Raw genomic sequence first — 10,685 nt, 5'->3', positions numbered from 1 at the left:
ATAAAGATATACCCTTTCTAAATTCATAGATATCTTCTCAAAAAAATCTATCTGTTCAGCCCTTGGGGGTCTATTGACCCCAGGGGAAGAACCCCATTCTTTAAACATTGTAAGTATTTAGAAATAACAGTTAGTCTAAAATGTTTCCATGTGTCCTAATAGAAACATTCATCTCATTTTTTTTTCAGCAGTTCTATTAAGGAATGTACAGTTTTTAAATCTTAATTGGGAAAATTAGGAAAATAAGTAATTGAGTTCCAAGACACCTCTGGTGTGCATGATTTGTACATAAAAATGATAGCAAGTCAAAAGGATATTTAAGACAAAGAACCCCAGAAATTTTGCCCCTGAATTATATGGGTAAGCACCCCTTCCTCAGGCGTTAACCATAGGATGTGTGTATCTTACTGTGGCCTTGATGTACCATTTTTATAAGCTTTTTTTGTGAGGAGCTTTTGCTTGCTTTGCTATTAAATCAAAGAATTGCTGAGATGACAACCCATCATTTTCTGATCGATAACCCTCATGTTTTCTTGTTATTTTCTTGAAATTGAAAATGTCTGTCAAATGTCCTTTCTGTGGACTGGCTTGCTCTGCTTCCTGGAAACAATTAGGGTTAAAAAGTAAGTATTCACTTCTCAAATTCTCAATTCTATCTTTTTCAATTTAAAGATCAGCATGTTATTCTCTAACTAATTTCTTCCCCCCTCCCTCTGCTCACCCACACGTGCATTTTCTCAAGTGGTTTCTCCATGTTTTGGGAAACTAAATGCAAGGCTTTCAAGAATGTACACCCAATGGGCCTCTTAGCACACACTCCTACGGCTCAGAAATGTCTTGCTCCTCAAGCTTAGCCTTCCACCATGGAAACATATCACTTGGCTATGCGTTTTATTTCTAAAATGACCTGAAAGTCTTGAAAACACGTGCGCGCGTGTGTGTGTGCATATGTACATGTGCACATGTGCATCTTTCATGCTTTCTGAAGATCAAAAATCTCAAATTTTCTCTGGTTTGGGAACTGCCCAGTAGCTATATTCCCAGCACAAATTCTCCTAGGTTGTGTTTTACTGCCTTGGCCCTTCTGTCTTAGGTAACTTTTGCCATGGAAGGTCTGGTTCAGTCTCTAGTCTGAAAGCCATCAAAAGCCTGATCTCAGGACTGATATACTAGGGCCTATTTGGGATTACTAGAAACTCTGCTAGAGACTAGTTTAAAGCTTTAGAGAAACTCTATAACATTTCAATTGTTCAATCATTTTAGTTGTGTCAAGCATTTTGTGACCCAATTTGGGGTTTTCTTGGCAAAGATACTGGAGTGGTTTTGCCATTTCCTTCTCCAGTTCATTTTACAGATGAGGAAACTGAGGCAAACAGAGTTAAGTGACTTGCCTAGGGTGTCCTTACTCCAGGGCTGGCATTTTATTTACTGCACTACCCACCTGCCAACATTTCAAGTATGCCGAATTAAAACTGTTTGTTCTATTGCCTTTGGCAGTGTTCTTTAATCTTTTCTTTACTTATTTCCTAAACACATTGCCCGAAGCAATGTACCTGGTGAATCCTCACTTTTATTGTTAGAGTAGCAGAGGACTATTCATCATATTTCTCATTTCCTCTCCAAGGAAATTTAGATTGGCTAATAGGATCATAGATTTAGAGCAGTAAGGAACCTCAAAGGTCAGCTTTCATTTTACAGATGAATTACATGAAGCTCAAGAATATTAAATGACATGATGGTCATATGGCGCAGAAACAGGATTTGAATTCCAGCCCTCTTTAAAAAGACAATTTTCTTTCCACTGATACTTTTAGCAATAGAGATTTGTATTGGTGCTTCAAACCCTCTCTCTTTTTTTCATTAAGTTCATTATCGGACAATTGTTTTTCCTTGTTCATTCTGTATCATTTCATATAGCTTTTGTGAACACTGGTTATTATCAGTCTCCCATTGTGACCTATCTTTAAATACCTATTTTTTTCACCTGTTCTAACATTATCCAACCATGCTCCATACTACTTCCTCTTGTTTCCTTCTTATCATGGGTTCATATAAGTGCAGGGCTGAACTAGAGGGGAAAAAATCTATAAATGACTGAGGATAACAAGCAAGACAAAAAAAGCTACTGCAAGGAATCACAGATTGAATCAATATTGGAGTTCAGTTTGTGCCATAGGACACAAAGGAGAGATGTTTCACTTTTCAAACCACAGTTGTTGTAATTTCCTACATCTGAGGACTGGGCAAACTAAAAGGCAGCTGCAAGAATTCTCCAGCTGTACAACATCACTATAATTTCATTATCTTCTAGCCATTGGATCCTGCAGGGATTCAAAGACCTTTTGGACACTTTTTTCTCCTTCCCAGAAGCTTTTCGCTGTAGTCAAAGGAGCAGTCCAGAGAATTAGTGAAGCCTAAAGTAGGGATCATCTTTGAATTTCCATTTCTCCTGAGCCTTTACTGAAGGATTTTCCTCCCCTCAGATACTTCTAAAGATGTGCCTGCTTTTTATAATAGATGACTTTCTGGAAAGTCAGAGTAAGAATATATGGGAGACATTTCCAAAGGAGGATGTTTCCAACTTGGGAAGTCATCAAGCATGATATAGAAAAGAGGATGTCTTTCCCCCTTATCCTACTATATTGACACTGAAAATCTGATTGTGACTTACCATGAAAGAGAAGATGGAGATGGGGTTAAACCCAGAAAATCAGATATTCTCCAGTAAATATCATATATCTGTTTTAATCCTTGGTCCTTTACTTTTGCAAATAAAGATGAATAGACTAGGACTATTTACACACCATTATGGGTATTCATAGCAATATAACGAGAATACAATGGCTCTATAGGCTTGGGACCATTAAAAGGAAATTAGTTTGGTTTTTTTGGTGCTTATTTCTATATCCACGATCGGATAGTTAACTTCTATCCAAGTCTAGCCAGTCTCTTGAATTTCTTTGAAAGAGATTACAATGAATATGCATTCTTTCAAAAAATGTGACTATAATATGCCTAGTAAATTAACACAAGGCACTGTGTAAGAGCTCTTGAAGAGGCTTCTAATATAGTGAGTAAAAAGGAGATGCTTTGATGAAGTCTATTAGTCTATTTCATTTCAATTAATTGGCTGTCATAGGATCAGAGATGTAGGACTGGAAGAAACCTCAAAGATTATCTAACTCAATATCCCTATTTTACAGATGAGGAAAAGTTGAGTAATAGATCTAAAAAAGAACAATCAAGTCTCACTATATAATATTTCCTTTCTCAATAAAATCTAGTGGTTCCTTATTTTTCTAGGATCAAATACAAGTATTTAGAGCCCTTCACAACTTAGTTCCAGTTTATCTTTCCAGTCTCAAGGTCCAGCAAAACTTGTCTTATTGCTGCTCTTTACATATGCTATTCCAGGTTTTGACTCTGTCAGGCTGAACTATACTCATCTTAGAATTGCTAATTTTCTTCAAATTTCAGTTCATCTATGCCAAAAGGACTATCAAACTGTGCATACCCTTTGATTCAGCAATATCTCTACTGGGCCTATATCCCAAAAATGATCATAAAAAAAGCAAAAACGACCCTCATGTGCAAAAATGTTTACAGCAGCTCTTTTTGTAGTGGCAAGCAACTGGAAGCTGAGTGAATGCCCATCAGTTGGAGAATGGCTGAATAAGTTATGGTATATAAATATATGAATTTTGCAAGGGTGAATGTTGAAAGTTATGCATATGTTTTGAAATTAAAAAGCTGTGGAAGTATTCACACATATATATATATATATATATATATATATATATATATATATATATATATATATATATATATTAGCATTATTTCCCAGTTTCTTTTTAGTTTGCCATTATTCTTTACCCAAAGTGTTTGTCACAATTAGAGGAAAGAATTTTTTCTTAGGATAAAGTGATTAGAAAGAAGTTTATCCATATATTGGATTATATATGAGATTCTCAACTTTTAAAAAAAACTAGTAAAAAGGAAATTACATAATATGAATATAGTAATATAAATATTATTGTTCTATAAGAAATGATCATCAGGATGATTTCAAAGAGGTCTGGAGAGACTTATGTGAATTGATGCTGAGTGAAGTAAGTAGAACCAGGAGAACATTGTACACAACAACTGCAAGATTATACAATCATAATTCTAATGGATGTGGCTTTTTTCAACAGTGAGGTGATTCAGGCCAGTTCCAATGATCTTGTGATGAAGGGAGCCATCTGCATTCACAGAGAAGACTATAGGAACTGAATGTGGATCACAGCATAGTATTTTCATTTTTTTCATTGTTGTTTGCTTGCATTTTCTTTCTCATTTTTCCTTTTTGATTTGATTTTTCTTGTGCAGCATGATAATTGTGGAAATATATATAGAAGAACTGCAAGTGTTTAACATATATTGGATTTCTTGCCATTTAGGGGAGAAGATGGTGGTGTTCCCAGGAAGAGAAAGAAAAATTTTTGTGACATGAGGTGAAAGTTGAAAATTATTTATGCATATGTTTTGAAAATAAAAAGCTTTATTAAAAATTTCAAATCAAATGGTAGCTTCTAAATAAAAGACTTTCCTGATCCCAGAGATCCTTTCATTACCATATTTTAATTTTGTATATATTTTACATATGATGTATAAAGAAAGAAATAGAAAGAGATTGATTTATCTTGTCTTCCCCTGATAGAATGTAAGCTCCTTGAGAAAAGGAGCTAAAAAAGCTTCTAGCATGGCTCCAAAATAGATAATTAATAAACTTTTTATTTATTGATTAATGGCCATGGGACAAATAAGTAATAAGTGGCAATGTATAGGTTCTTATATTTAGAGAGACAGTGAAAAGCTGTGGAAGTATTTACATGATAACTTGGTCACCACACTATTTCCCAGTTTCTTTTTAGTCTGACATTCTTCATCTGAAATGTATGTCACAGTTAGAGGAAAGAATTTTTTTGGGGGATAAAGTGGTTAGAAAGAAGTTTAGGACATCACTGGAAAAGGAAATTCTAAAATTCATCTTGAAACTCATCAGAGCCTAACAATTTAACCAACAATCCTCAGAAAACCAGTCTGCATTGGGCTGGTGACATTTCATTTACAGGTGTAAGGCTGAAAGTTTAAACTGGTCCTTCTGAGTCAAAATATTCTGCCACACTCCCTCTTCCCTTTCCCCATCCAAAAAATCATTTCTTCATGTGACACAACTCCAACTAGAACGTTTTCCACTTCTAAGTAACAATGATATGAGTAAATGATAAGAGACTGCTTTTTCTATTTGATATATGCTGTGACCTAAATAATATAACTCACTGGTTGGATGACACATATCTCAGCCCATTTCTATATTCATTAATCTTTTAGAAATGTAAAAATATGACTTGTAGTTAGGATGAAAGTTAAAGCTGTTTAAGAAAAAGTGAGTAGACTCTCATTTTGATGATCTCATAGACATAGAGGCTCCATACAATTCAATTTAATGGCAATGAATCGCCACGAGAGGGTGCTCTTGACTAGCTTGCTTGCACCCAGTTTTGTATTTTCTCCTACCCATTGAAATTTTTGCATATTTCATATTATTGACAGAATTACCTAGGGAAGCACATGAGCAGATATTTACATATATTTATGTCAATATAATGTCACATGTTTTCATATATTTATTAATATGTAAATAGCTACTTCAGAGGCCATGGCCCACCTGGAACTTAATGCAGCCAGGCTTCTAAAACCAAGGAATAGTGAAGTAGAACTTACCCAGCTAGTGGCTCCCCACTACCAAATGCCCTTTTCTGTGCCAAAAACCTTCAGTACTTTGAATGAACAGAAATCTTAATCTATTATGATTTTCAACCTCTAAATCTCCATCCAGCTTTCAAGAAGTATGAAATACTGTGATCCCAAAACTAAGCTCTTAGTTGGGTTTTATAACTTTCTTAAAAGTTTTTGATGCTTTCCTTCCACTTAGAAACAAAATTGTCACAAGAACTAGTGTGCTTGGCAAAAATTCATTTGGGAAAAGGGAGGAAAAGACAGTGATGGACCTTGAGTCTTGTATACTAAGGCCTCTTGGAGAGAGACCTCATGAAATTACCATGGATTAAACCAGTTTTAATTTGTTGAGATCACTCCCTTCCTCCATTCCTTCTAGTCTGGAGCCATGTAGAGCTCAGTTAAAGATAGGCTTATCAGGGATATAGCAGAGAAGTATAAGTGAGCTATGTGAGACTAATTATGTTGCTAACTAGGTAACTACTTCTAAGGAGTACAAATGCTGTTTGTACTCTGGGTCAAAATGCCTTGATTTGAGGGAAAAGTTCCAGCCATCAAGAAACTTGTAGTCTATCAAGAAGGTATTCTCACAAATAAATAAGAATATATACATATACTTCTGTGTGTCCAGTGGACCTTTGTTTAATGTACTGTGGCTTTATATAGATTTGGGTTCATCATGAGGTCATAAGCCCCCAAAGTGTCATCTTATCTCTGGCTCTATCCCCACAACCTCCAGGAAAATCCCTAAACCAGTCAATCTTCCCAAATGTGGATAGAGTCTTCTCCCACAGAGATTCTCAATATATAATGTGGGTATTAAATATGGGTCACTTTTTTTTCTTCCAACATAGAATTGCAATAATCGACATAAAGGACTCAGAGGTAAATATTAACAAAAACAAGAAATAGAAAACATTCAATAAACTTATTATACTCATCATACAAAGTTATTTTCCTAAAGTGAAAATCTGATCATATTACCTGCAATTCAATAATTCCATTGGCTTTCAATCAAAATCAAAATAGTTTTTTGTTCAACATTTAAAATGCTTGATATGTCTCCTTTTCTGTCTTTCCAGTCATATATTTTGCTCTATACTTTACTTTTAATATTTCACTTATACTTTGTAATTCATCCTGGCTGGCCTTCTTGCCATTCCTTTTTATATGTCACATCATCACTTGTTTCCAGGCTTTTGAACTGTCTGTTCCCATTCTTTAAACTTCTTTAGAATCCCTAGGTTTTTTAAGGATTCAGCTCAAATGCTATCTTCTTCAGGAGATGTTTCTTGTTGTATTTTTGTACCTTGCCTAACCTGCCCCCTCTAGAAATGACAGATTTTCTCCTTCGAGATTATTTTCTAAAGAGTATATAATACGATGAGCCTAATCATTTACATTCCCCCCCCCCCCCCCACTGAAATATAAACTTATTGAGGGCAGGATTTATTTTTGCTATTTTGTGTGTGTCTGTGCCTTGCATAGTGTCTGGCCCATAATGTTAACCACATATTAGATAATAAATACTTGTTGGTTTTCCCCTTTCCCCTAAGTAAAAAATACTTTGTGAGATTTTTTAAAATTTTCAGTAGTATATTTTTACAAATATATGCAAAGATAGTTTTAGACATTCACCTTTACAAAACCTTGTGTTCCAAATTTTTCTCCCTCCTTCTCTGCCCTCCCCCAAAGTAGCGAGCAGCCCAAATAGGTTAAACATGTGCAGTTCTTATAATATTTCCAAATTTGTTATGTTGCCCAAGAAAATCAGATCAAAGCAAAAAAAAAAAAAAAAAAAAAAAAAAAAAAAAAAAACCACACACACACACACACACACACACACACAAGAAAGAAAAAAAAACCCCAAGCAAATAATAGCCAAAAAAGTGAAAACACTATTTTTTGATCCACATTATCTCCATAGTTCTCTCTCTGGATGCGGGTGGTAGTTTCTAACACAAGTTTATTGGAATTTCCTTGAATCACCTCATTGCCTAAAAGACTCAAGTCCCATCACAGTTGATCATTGCATAATCTTATTACTGTGTATAGTGTTTTCTTGGTTCTGCCCTTCGTGAGATTCTTAAACAGATATTCTACATTCATTTAAAATATTCACTACCACAGCAAATCACATCAATTATTGGGATTTAGTAAAGTCCAGATTAGGAATTTAAAACATGGTTTTAGGCCTTCTTTTACAGAATGATCCTGTGGTCCCCATGGAAAAAAAATTTAGAAAATCTTCCCTCTGGAAAGCAACCACTTCACATGGAACTTGGCAGTTTCCAAATTCAGAATTACCCATAAAATAACCAAAAAAGTTGGAAACATTTATATCTCATATGAACTGTGCTCATAACAGGAAAGAATAAAATAGAATAAGGCTCTCCAGTCTCAAACTTTCTTGACCATGCACAAGTCTCACATAATTGTGTTTTGTGCTCTTAGTCACCATTGCTATTTGGGGTTGAGAAGTAGAAATTCTCTTCCTCTACCCCCTGTTAGAAGTATAAGGAAGGTAAAAGGTATAAAAAAGGAGAAAAGTTAAGATGACATCAAAAGAAGATAATGTCGATAGAATCATATTTTCTTGCTTTTATGGAAGAATTCCTCTAATAAGACCCATCTTCCTGGAACTCAGAGGGAAGTGCTAGTCACTAGGGTACAATCAGGAATTCTTAGTCCTCTCAACAAACAGTGATAGGAAGCATGTCAAATTCCATGAGAAATATATTTAACACCAATCAATCAACAAAGTCCTCCATTAAAGTCTTTTCCTATAAAAGTATGTGGGTTGGATTATATAATTTTCAGGGTCATTTTCTCCATTAGAATTTTATGGTTCTATTTGGGAAGATAGGAATAACAATGCAGAACTTGATTGGATATATTTTAAAATATACATTGACATTTTTTGCCACTTCATATTTAGGATCATTAAGTAGAGATCATGTAGTTTAATCATTCTGAGGTAAGGAAATTTGACAAACATGATGATGTTAGGACCAAAGCCACTTAAGATCCCATGACATGTTCCGTAAATGGAATCAATCTCTACCTCTTTTCAAGACCTGACTCATATTTTCCTCCTCCATCAGGCCTTTCTGGTTAGTACTCTGTTCTGAGCCCATCCTTACCTGCCACCTCCAGATTACTTCTGTATTTTATTGATATTATATCATTTTAGTTGTGTGACTCTGTGTGAACCCCATTCTCCAGCTCATTTTACAGATGAGAAAAAGAGGTAAACAGAGTTAAAGGTCACACAGTAAGTGGCTGAGACTGGATTTGGACTCAGGAAGATGAGTCTTCTACCATGTCACCTAACTACCCACTCCTTTTGCATATATTTTTGAATTTGAAAGGCAGAGTGAGGCAACGAAAAGAGGACTAGCCTTGGACTCAGAATGACATGGATCCAAGGCCTGCTTTAGAATCATACCTCCTCAGCAAGGTACTTCTTCATATTTTAGCAAACTCCCCAAAACTATAAGTCTAGGGCCACTCTATAAGACTAATTTTCAGAGGAATCTATGCCAGTGGAGAGCATTTCGACATTTTGAATTTCTTATACTCATGAAGCCACAGATCTGGCTAATTGAATCAATAAAAAAAAGTATATTTTTTATTCCCATCCTGAGAATGTAAGCGACTTGAGCATAATACTTGTTTTAGTTTTATCATTGTAACCTAAGATACTAGTGTTATGTTTGGCACAAAAGAAGCATTTAAAAATTTAGTTGGTTCAATTAGAATGAAAGTAAGGGGTGAGTTTCCAGTTTCTTGGAGATCTGCAAGCAGAAATTTGCAGATCACTTTTTCAGTAATAGTTAACAAGCATTAATTAAGCATCTGATATATGCCAGACACTATGTTAAGTATTGGGGATATAAAAGGACCTGCTCTCAAGGAGCTCATAGTATGAAGGGGAAGATAAAATGCAAACAACAATGTACAAACATATAAGATAAATTAGACATAATCAACAAAAAGAAGAGGGATCAAAAGAAGCTAAAAGAGGTATTAGCTTAGACTTGAATGAAGATAGGAGACAGAGGATGAAGAAAATTCCAGGTGTGAGGGAGGACAGTGAAAATTAGTCAGGAAATGGATTGTTTTATGTGAATAACAGCAAGGAAGTCAATGCCATTAGGTTGTAGAGTATGAAATGGGAAATAAATAGTTAAGAAAACTAGAAAAATAGGAATGGGACAGATTGTAAAGGGATTTGAACGTCGAACAGAGGATTTCTTTTTTGATCTTAGAAGTGATGGGAAGCCACTATAGTTTATTCGATGTGGATGGGGAGGAAGGGTTTCCTTGGCCAGATCTTCACTTTAAGAAGATGAATCTGTCAGTTGAATGGACTGAAAGGAGTGGAGAAAGACTTAAATTGGAGAGACTAATTAACTGACCAGTTGCAATAGGTTAGGGATAGTTATAAGCAATAGTAAGGGATAAGGGCCTGAATGAATTTCTTTTTGAGTGTGGGTTAGACTGGAAATCCACTCAAATCTTCTCCAACTCAAATTATGAAATTTAAAAAAGAAATGTGGCATAGTATAAAGTGCTTGGGTGTAGATAAACCCTAAGAGCTAGAAATTGTAGAAACAAAAACTTTGAGTCAAATTAAATCTTAGAGATAATAACATCCAACCCCCTCATTTTACAGATGAGTGAACTGAGTCTCAGGTCAAGCAATATGCCAAAGTTCACAGAGGATGTAAGTGTTAAAAGCCATAGTCAAACCTAAATAATCCTAAATAAAACGTAATTGGTGCAGTAGATAGAGCACCAGCCCTGAAGTCAGGAGGACCTGAGTTCAAATCTGACCTCAGACACTTAACACTTCCTGGCTGTGTGACCCTGGGCAACTCACTTGCCCAATTGCCCCAACA

The sequence above is a fragment of the Sarcophilus harrisii genome, chromosome 4 (genome assembly GCF_902635505.1).
Source record: "Sarcophilus harrisii chromosome 4, mSarHar1.11, whole genome shotgun sequence".
NCBI lineage: Eukaryota > Metazoa > Chordata > Mammalia > Dasyuromorphia > Dasyuridae > Sarcophilus > Sarcophilus harrisii.
This window is presented reverse-complemented; position numbering follows the sequence as displayed.